The sequence below is a fragment of the Mus pahari genome, unplaced genomic scaffold, assembly GCF_900095145.1.
Source record: "Mus pahari unplaced genomic scaffold, PAHARI_EIJ_v1.1 scaffold_13671_1, whole genome shotgun sequence".
Taxonomy (NCBI): domain Eukaryota; kingdom Metazoa; phylum Chordata; class Mammalia; order Rodentia; family Muridae; genus Mus; species Mus pahari.
Window position 1 is genome coordinate 3,134 of NW_018393274.1, and position 8,487 is coordinate 11,620.

At 42.0% G+C, this 8,487-nt stretch overlaps 1 non-coding gene across 1 annotated transcript; it reads right to left on the reverse strand.

The window, feature by feature from the left end:
• Positions 1-8,273: 8,273 nt before the first annotated feature.
• Positions 8,274-8,345, reverse strand: Trnac-gca. Its single transcript has one exon. It is a non-coding gene; the product is annotated as a tRNA-Cys (tRNA).
• Between the last annotated feature and the right edge of the window lie 142 nt (positions 8,346-8,487).

The window sequence follows — 8,487 nt, forward strand, 5'->3', positions numbered from 1 at the left end:
TTTTGGAGCAGGGCTTGATTGACATAAAGTCCCTGAGTCTTGTTCTTGTATCTTTGTACTCTCCCTCATTAGCACAGGTCACGTGCACTGCCTCACCCAAGGATTTAGAATATATAGTGACATCTTCAATGTGCTAGAGGGCTCACCTCCTTCAGACTGGACTCTGTCAGGCTTGGATTTACCATATTCGTCCCCATAGGCCTAAAAAAGGACACCCAGAATCCCTCCATGTCCAGAACACTGCAGCTTTTGCTGCTCAGTGCAGTGAGAATTAGGGTTTCTTTAAAACTTCAATTAGGTAGTATAGCAAAAACTATTCTCAACAATAAAAGAACCTCTGGTGGAATAACCATTCCTGACCTCAAGTTGTAAAACAGAGCAATTGTGATAAAAACTGTATGGTACAGGTACGGTAAGAGTGAGGTAGATCAATGGAATAGAATTGAAAACCCAGAAAAAAACCCACACACCTATGGTCACTTGATCTTTGACAAAGGAGCTAAAACCATCCAGTGGAAAAAAGACAGCATTTTCAACAAATGGTGCAGGCTCAACAGGCATTCAGCATGTAGAAGAATGCAATTCGATCCATTCTTATCTCCTTGTACAAAGCTCAAGTATAAGAAGATCAAAGAACTCCACATACAACCAGAGATACTGAAACTTACAGAGGAGAAAGTGGGGAAAAGCCTTGAACATATAGGCACAGGGGAAAAAAATTCCTGAACAGAACACCAATAGTTTAAAATGTAAGATGAAGAATTGCCAAATGGGACCTCATAAAATTGCAAAGCTTCTGTAAGGCAAAGGACACTGTCAATAAGACAAAAAAGAACCAACATATTGGGAAACGACCTTTAGCAATCCTAATATTGATAGAGGGCTAATATCCAATATATACAAAGAACTCAAGAAGTTAAACTCCAGAGAACCAAATAATCCTATTTAAAAATGGGGTACAGAGCTAAACAAAGAATTCTCAACTGAGGAATACCAAATGGCTGAGAAACACCAAAAAATGTTCAACATCCTTAGTCATCAGGGATATGTCAATCAAAACAACTCTGAGATTCCACCTCACACCAGTCAGAATGGCTAAGATCAAAAACTCAGGTGACAGCAGATGCTGGCTAGGATGTGGAGAAAGAGGAACACTCCTCTATGACTGGTATGATTGCAAGCTGGTACAACCATTCTGGAAATCAGTTTGGCGGTTCCTCGGAAAATTGGACATACTATTACCAGAGGATCCAGCAATACCACTCCTGGGCATACACCAAGAAGATAGTCCTACATGTAATAAGGACACATGCTCCACTATGTTCATAGCAGCCTTATTTATAATAGCCAGGAGCTGGATACAACCCAGATGTACCTCAAGAGAGGAATGGATGCAGAAATGTATTACATTTACACAATGGAGTACTATTCCGCTATTAAAAATAATGAATTCATGAAAATCTTAGATAAATGGATGGATCTGGAGGATTCATCCTACGTGAGGTAACCCAATCACAAAAGGGCACAGATGATATGTACTCACTGATAAGTGGACATTAGACCAGTAGCTCAGAATACCCAAGCTACAATTCACAAAACACATGAAACTCAAAAAGAAGGAACACCAAAGTGTGGATACTTTGGTCCTTCTTAGCAGGGGGAACAAGACAGCCATAGAAGGAGTTACAGAGACAGAGTGTAAAACAGAGACTGAGGAAGGACCATCCAGAGACTGGCCCATCCGGGCATCCATCCCACAGACAACCACCAAAACCAGACTCTATCGTGGATGCCAAAAAGAGCTTGCTGACAGGAGCCTGATAGAGCTATCTCCTGAGAGGCTCTGCCTTTGCCTGACAAATACAGAACTGGATGCTCACAGCCATCCATTGGCTGAGCACAGGGTCCACAATGAAGGAGCTAGAGAAAGTACCCAAGGAGCTGAAGGGGTTTGCATCACCATAGGAGGAACAACAATATGAAATAACCAGTATCTCCAGAATGGCCTAGGACTAAACCAAAGAAAACACATTGTGGGACCCATGGCTCTAGCTGCATCAATGGGAGGAGAGGCTCTTGGTCCTGTGAAGGTTCTATGCACCAGTATGGGGGACTGCCATGGCCAGTTAGCTGGAATGGGTGGGTTGGTGAGCAGGGGGAGGGGGGAAGGGATAATAGGTTTTTGGAGGGCACACTAAGAAAGAGGATAACATTTGACTGTAAATAAAGAAAATATTTAATAATAAAATTTTAAAAAACAACTTAGGATAATGTATATACTTTAGATTTAATCCCAGATGTGGGACATGGTCCTGCTTCAACATCTGCTAACTATAACTTTCTTGAGCCCTTGATTTTTATCAGCTGCAGATAGTTTAAGTTTAGTATTCTGTGGACTCTTGAAAAAATATAAATATGAAATATCACAGAGGGCTTTGGGTAGCTGTTGTTTCCTGTGTTGTTCTAGGTTCATGCTGGTGCTTTTGCTAATGCTATTTCTGGATTGTAGGATTGCTAGATTGCTGGATTGCTGGGTTGCTGGATTGCTGGGTGGTTGGGTTGATGGGTTTATGGTTACAGATCTTCTGAAAACAAAGATTGGACTGGCCCCCAAAGGAACTCAACAGTCCTAGTCAGCAGGAAGTAGTTTAAAGTGGTCTAAGCCCCGTTCCCCTCTAACCTTCCTTCTCTCCTACCGAATGTTGAAGTGTGGGAATGGAATGTTGTGGTGTAATGGTAGAAAGGGTGGCAGACAATAGAACACAATAAAGTAGCCAAGAAAATGTTCTTATAGCTGAGCATCTTATTCTCAGTTGGAGAATACCTTAGTAAGGGTTTCCATTGCTATGAATTGACACCATGACCAGGGCAACCTCTATAATGGACAATATTTAATTTGGGCTGCCTTATAGTTTGAGAGATCAAGTTTATTATCAACACAGTGACAAGCATGGTGGCATCCAGGCAGATATGGTGCTGGAGAAGAAGCTGAGAGTTCTGCATCTTGATCCAACTACAGCCAGGAGAGACTGTCTTCCAGGGAGCTGAGTGGAGAGTCTCAAAACCCACAGTGATGCACTTCCTNCAATAAAAGACACCTACTTCAACAAGGCCACACTTCCTAATAGAGCCATTCTCTGGGTCAAGCGTATCCAAACCACCATAGAGAATCAGTGTGCGTGGCTGGAGTCCTGCTCTGCTTCCCTCCTGTGGTTTTCCTGCAAATTCCTCATCCCCTTTAGAGTCCCCACTCTACTCTAGCCTTCAGTGCATCTTTGTATGGAGGATCTTTTCTGTGATTTTTTTCACCCTCTGGTTCCTTTCCTTATCATTTTCTGGTGCTAAATTTGAAAGTAAAACTAGAAATCTGAGAGGTTTTTTGATTTTTAACCTCAAGCTGGCCCCAAACCATCAGGTCACAATCAGCAGGTACCACATATAAAGACTGGCTATTTGAACAGTCAGAACTCAGCTTACAGAATCTACTTAAGTGGGACCAGGAAACTCTACTTGTGGCCCCTTCTCCTGGAAGCACCACAATGAGTCTAAAGATCACGGAGATGTCAAAGATGTAAGAGAGGACCATAGCCAAAGGATGTAGTCTGAACAAGAAGAGGATTCAAATAGGCCCTTGTACAACTTTTCTGATTTCCATAAGCTGATGAGGGCAATCACAGAATTCTTCTTTGGAAATTCTTCATTCAGATTTTATCTAGTAAATATACTTCTGCTGNATATTTTACTCATAGAACAAGGCTTTTGCAAAGTAGTTAAACCATTATACAAAGAAACAAGCTAAGAATCATTGGGGGATTCTTAAAGATATACAAGCAGTAACAGGAGGTTCACACAAGTATTGCAGACATAGAGCATAAAGGTACCATTGCTTAATTCACTATAGAGTCAGCATAGGCTTAGTATACAGTTTTGAGAGAAATCATGTGTGTGTGTCCCCAAACAAGGCATTTTTAGGAAAAATAAGCTGTCATGTTTTTAGAAATATAAAGCATACAGATGGTATTTGGTGAGTATTAACTATAACCCCACTACAGGATTTCAGATGAATATTTAAGAAGATTTCTAGATTAGGCATAAGATCTTCTTAGGCTCTATCACTTGTTACAAAAAAAAAATATGCCAATAAAGGCTCATGTAAGGCTTCTCTTTCAAGTTTGGGGAGGTGCCAACATCCCGAAAAATTTCAATGTAGTCTGTCACTGACATGACAATACACTCAAGGGACAGGGGCACTGACCCCATCACTGTACTGATTTGACTCTGTGTTTGGTTTTATGCGATGCCTGTCACATAGTACACTCAGTCACTGTACTAGAAATATCTGAGGCCATCAGCACAGTGGAGAAAGGTCTTTGCAAGTTCTCTCTGCTTTCCTAAAACATACAGGCAGAGGAGCTCTCCATGGTATGATTCACAGATCCAGCATGGTCAGGTTCTGCTTGGTCCTTCACACTGAGCTCTAGCAACATCTGCCAAAAAAGTCAAGATCTGACCTGTACCCAGAGCTGATCCTGTGTGACAGCTCTCCATACCCAAATCCTGTCTGGAGGAAGTTGGTCTCCTCAGTGTGCTTACACACCTGAGAGCACAGGTAACACCACCAAATTCTGCTCAAGTTCCTGGCCCAAGAGGGAACTGCCCAGAGCCATCAAGACACAGGACCCTAGGAAAAGCTGGGGACAGGGTCCTTCTGGTTTCAATCTGTGTCCTGGAGCTGACACTGTGCCACAGATCTCCATACCTAAATTCCTCCCAGAGAGAACTGGTCTCTCAGGAATGCTGACATACAAGCTTGCATGAGGGAGAAGCCAAAGTCAGAGACAGCAAGACCAGCTAACACCAAAGATAACTAGATGTCAAGAGGCAAGGGCAATAACAAAAGCAACAAAAACCAAAGCTACTTGGCATCATCAGAACCCGGTTCTCCCACCACAGAAAGCCCTGGATACCCCAACATACCACAAAAGTGAGACTCTGATTTAAAAGCACAACTCATGGTGATGATAGAGTACTTTAACAAGGAGATAAATAACTCCCTTAAAGACATACAGGAGAACACACACAAACAGGTAGAAGACCTTAAAGAGGAAACACAGAAATCACTTAAAGAATTACAGGAAAACATAAACAAACAGGTGAAGAAATTGAACAAAACCATACAAAATCTAAAAATGGAAATAGAAACAGTAAAGAAATCACAAAGGGGGACAACACTGGAGATAAAAAAAAACCTAGGAAAGAGACCAGGAGTCATAGACATAAGTATCACCAACAGAAATACAGGAATTAGAAGAGAGAATCTCAAGTGCAGAAGATAATATGGTAAACACTGCCACAACAGTTAAAAGAAATGCAAATTGCAAAAGGCTCCTAACCTAAAACATCCAGGATATCCAGGCCACAATGTGAAGACCAAAGCTAAGAATAATAGGTATAGCAGAGAATGAAGATTCCCAACTTAAAGGACCAGTAAATATCTTCAACAAAATTATAGAAGAAAACTTCCCTAACCTAGAGAAAGAGATGTCCACAAACATACAAGGAGCCTACAGAACTCCAAATAAATTGGACCAAAAAAGAAATTCCTCCAGTCACAAGACAGTCAAAACACCAAAGGCACAAAACAAAGACTATTAAAAGCAGTAAGGTCAAAATGTCAAGAAACAAATAAAGGCAGATATATCAGAATTAAACCAGACTTTTCACCAGAGACTAAGAAAATTAGACTATCCTGGGAAGATGACATACAGACTCTAAGAGAATACAAATGCTATCCCAGACTACTATACCCAGCAAAACTCTCAATTACTATACATGGAGAAACCAAGATATTCCGTGACAAAACCAAATTTGCACACTATCATTCCAGGAATCCAGACCGACAAAGGATAATAGATGGAAAACACCAACACAAGGAGGGAAACTACAAAGTACAAAAAGCAAGAAAGTAATTTTCTCTCAACAAACTCAAAAAGAAGATAACCAGACAAACATAAAAATAACATCAATAACAACAGGGAGCAACAACCACTATTCCTTAATATCTTTTAACATCAATGGACTCAATTTCCCAATAAAGAAACATAGACTAACAGACTGGATATGTAAACAGGATGCAGCATTTTGATGCATACAGGAAACACACATCAGTGACAAAGACAGACACTACCTCAGAGTAAAAGGCTGCAAAACAATTTTCCAAGCAAATGATCCCAAGAAACAAACTGGACTGGACATTCAAATATAGAATAAAATTGACTTTCAACCGAATGTTATCAAAAAAAGATAAGGAAGGACACTTCATACTCATCAATGAGAAAATCTACCAAGATGACCCACACTACAACTCATGGACCACATGAACCTCAAGAGGAAGGAAGACCAAAGAGTTAATACTTCATGGATGCTCACAGCCAGCTATTGGATGGAACACAGGGTCCCCAATGGAGGAGCTAGAGAAAGTACCCAAGGAACTGGAGTGGGCTGCAACCCTGAAGGTGGAACAACAATATGAACTAACCAGTAGCCCCTGAGCTTGTGTCTCTAGCTGCATATGTAGCAGAAGATGGCCTAATCGGCCATCACTGGTAAGAGAGGCCCCTTGGTCTTGCAAACTTTATATGACCCAGCACAAGGGAAGACCTGGGCCAAGTAGTGGGAGTGGATGTGTAGGGGAGCAGGGGCGGGGGGGTGGTATAGGGAATTTTTGGGATAGCATTTGTAATGTAAATAAAGAAAATAATAAAAAAAAATTTTAAAAAAGAGTTAATATTTCAGTCCTACTGAGAAGGGAGAACAAAATAATCAAGGGAAGTACAAGGTGGGAGAGTCTTGGTAAGAAGAGGAGAGATGGTGGAGGAAAGAGGGGAAGAACCAGGTATGGGAGGAGATGGAGAAGAGGTACAGAGGGTCAGGAAATTGAACAGAGGTGTGTAGCAATGGGGGATGGGGAACTGGAGGTAGCAATCAGAAAATCCCAGATGCCAGGGAAGCAAGGGCCTCCTAGGACCCCACAGGGAAGACATTAGCTAAAATATACTGGAAAGGGGAGGGAGAACCTGTCGAGACCATATACAGAGGCTAGGCAAGGTCTCCCAGGTGAGGGATGTGGCCACCCACCCATCTCCAAAATTTAACCCAGAATTGCTCCTGTCTAAAGGAAATACAGGAACAAAGAGTGGAACAGAGACTGAAGGAGAGACCATGCAGAGACTGCACCACCTGGGGCTCCATCCCACATGCACACACCAAACCCAGACATTATTACAGATGCCAAGAATGACTTGCTGACAGGAGCCTGATACTGCTGTCTCCTGAGAGGCTCTGCTAGATCCTGACCAATACAGATGTGGATGCTCACAGCCAACAATTGGATTGAGCCCAGGAATCCCAGTGGAGGAGTTAGGGGAAGGACTGCCGGGGCTGAAGGGGCCTTATCTGGCATCACTGGGAGGGGAGTCCCTGGTCCTGTGAAGACTTGATGCCCCATTGTACAGGATTGCTAGGGCAATGAGGCAGGAGTGAGTCAGTAGGTGGGGGGATGTCCTCATGGAAGCAGGGTAAGAGGGCATTGGATAGAGTTTTGCAGAGGGAAAACCAGGAAAGCCCATAACATTTGAAATGTATATAAATAAAATATCAAATTTAAAAAGTCAGGATCTTTGTTGGGAAGTTTATTCCAAAAGGTAACATTTAAAATGGGGACATAAGGCTGCTATAGCACAGATGCTGAGCCATTAGGACAGATGTTACTCATGAGAAACCAAATTATACAAACCAGGTCAATGGGCAGCTTAGGAAACCTATGATCTATGAAATCTATATGATCTTATACTCCCACTCCACTATGAGAGCCTGTGGATTTCCATATTTCCAGCTCTGATGGACCAGTTGGGCAGCTCCAACTCTAATGTATTACCAGGCCAGTATCCTGAACTCCACTTTCTTGAGGGTCTTTTCCTGATCTCCAGTGCATCTGTGTGTTGAATTCCATATGCTGAGAACCACTGATGGTTTTCTCTAATAAAACCTAGCATTTATAGGTTTAGGAAACTCACTGTACATTCTCAAAATCCTGAAGTCTTGCTAACTAGAAAGACTTGAGATTCATGAACACAAGAACCAGCTGTCACATGAAGGATCTGATGAGTAATAACACAGCTGTAGCATCAGTGGGTTGAGTCTCCAGTCATGAGTCAAGAGAGAAAGTGCATCTATACCATGAATGTGGACAGTTATTCCAAAATCACGTGAAAAGGGGGCACCTGGATTTGAACCAGGGACCTCTTGATCTGCAGTCAAATGCTCTACCCCTGAGCTATACCCCCTAATACTAATAGAAGGCTTAATTAATATCCTTCACTTCCANAGTTACACCCACATCACTTGTAACCTATGCATCATCACTTGAGAACTTCCAGGCTGAGTCAGAGAAAGCACATCTCTCTCCTGAATAAAACGTCACAGTGC